The sequence below is a fragment of the Dama dama genome, chromosome 6 (assembly GCF_033118175.1).
Source record: "Dama dama isolate Ldn47 chromosome 6, ASM3311817v1, whole genome shotgun sequence".
NCBI lineage: Eukaryota > Metazoa > Chordata > Mammalia > Artiodactyla > Cervidae > Dama > Dama dama.
In genome coordinates, this window is record NC_083686.1 from 45,302,928 (window position 1) to 45,304,302 (window position 1,375).

The 1,375-nt window shown below is 48.4% G+C and overlaps 1 pseudogene; it reads right to left on the minus strand.

Annotated features, from left to right (window-relative positions):
- Positions 1-483: 483 nt before the first annotated feature.
- LOC133058720 (mitochondrial pyruvate carrier 2-like) lies at positions 484-868 on the minus strand (annotated as a pseudogene).
- Positions 869-1,375: the final 507 nt, after the last annotated feature.

Sequence of the window (1,375 nt, forward strand, 5' to 3'; positions counted from 1 at the left end):
CTTGTGTACCCTACAGTTGAGACCACGTCATAACACTTACTGTTAATATGCCCGAGGATGAGATTAAGTCCTTTCAAAACCTTCAGTTCAGGTTGGGAGGCCAATCAAACCCGGTCTCTGTCTTTGAGGAGGAGAGCCACAGCTGCTTTGGACAGAACCCAGGCCCAGTGTGGGGTTTGCTTTGCTCAGTGTTGGAGACCAGCAAGGTCTTCTGCCCTTTCCTGAGACCCCAAGAGGGAATGTCATAGAAAGAAGTAAAGCCACAGCTTTGGTTTTGTTGGTTTTACTTACTTGTTTGTTATTAAAACTTGCTTTCTTTTCCCCCTGTTGAATCAAGTGCGGTCTCCCAATTACAGTTAGATTATCATGCTTTACAAATATCAGTACCACCTCATCAATAACTGAAATAATAAATCAAACTTTTAATAGGTCTCAGTGGGTAAGTCCACATCTAGATTGTTAGGGATCTAGATGGTCAGGAACTCATTTGTTTGCTTTAGCTTTTAGCTTATTTGGTTATATCTCCAAATATGAAAGAGGTGAGAGCTTCTTGCTGTCGTGACAAAGAATTTATCAGCAAACCGACTCCAGTTTGGGGGAATAATTATAAGTGAGTGTCTTGACCAAGTAAACTCTGTAGTCATCAAAACAGAAGATTGGACTATGCTGAATTTTTCTGCAGGTCTGGCCACGTCAGCCAGTCCAGCACACATCTACTCTATTTCACTAAATGGAGCCCAGAAAAATACTCTTCCAGGACCTGCTGGGAGCTGTACATCAGCCTCCATTTCTCAGGAACCAGGAGCTCCAGTTTATCAAGGACCTGGTGGTAGGTGGCCTGCAGCCCCCAGGTGCCGGGCACTGACATCTCTGCAGGTGGGTGACTGGGCCACCAGGTGGGAGAGTGGCCACGTGCTCGTCCCTGGCTGGCCATGGAGAGCAGCTTGTCATTTCCCGCTGCCTCGTACCCTCCTCTCCCCCGGGAGCCCTTCCTGTAGTTCAGCCTGCTTTCCTGTGAACCTGGTGGCCCCCTCCCCCCCCCAAGAGATTGTTTATTTTTTTCCATGAAGAGGAAGAAGGCTATAAAGTAGCAAAAGTTGGCCTGACAGTCAAGGAACCTGAGCTTCTGTCTTGTACTTGACTTTTGGCAAGCCACTTGGCAACTGTATGCCTGTTTCCATTCGTAGAATGAGATGGCTGAGCGGTCCTACTGTGTGCCAGCACAAAGGAGGTGGTGAGAACTGAAAACGGGCGCCCACTGCTGCAGAGGCTGGACTCAGGCGGGCTGCCTGGGTTTGGCTCCTGGCCTCCTGGCACCAACGCTCTAATCTGAAAGTTGGGTATCATATGGTGCCTTTCTCAGAGTTGTCATGAG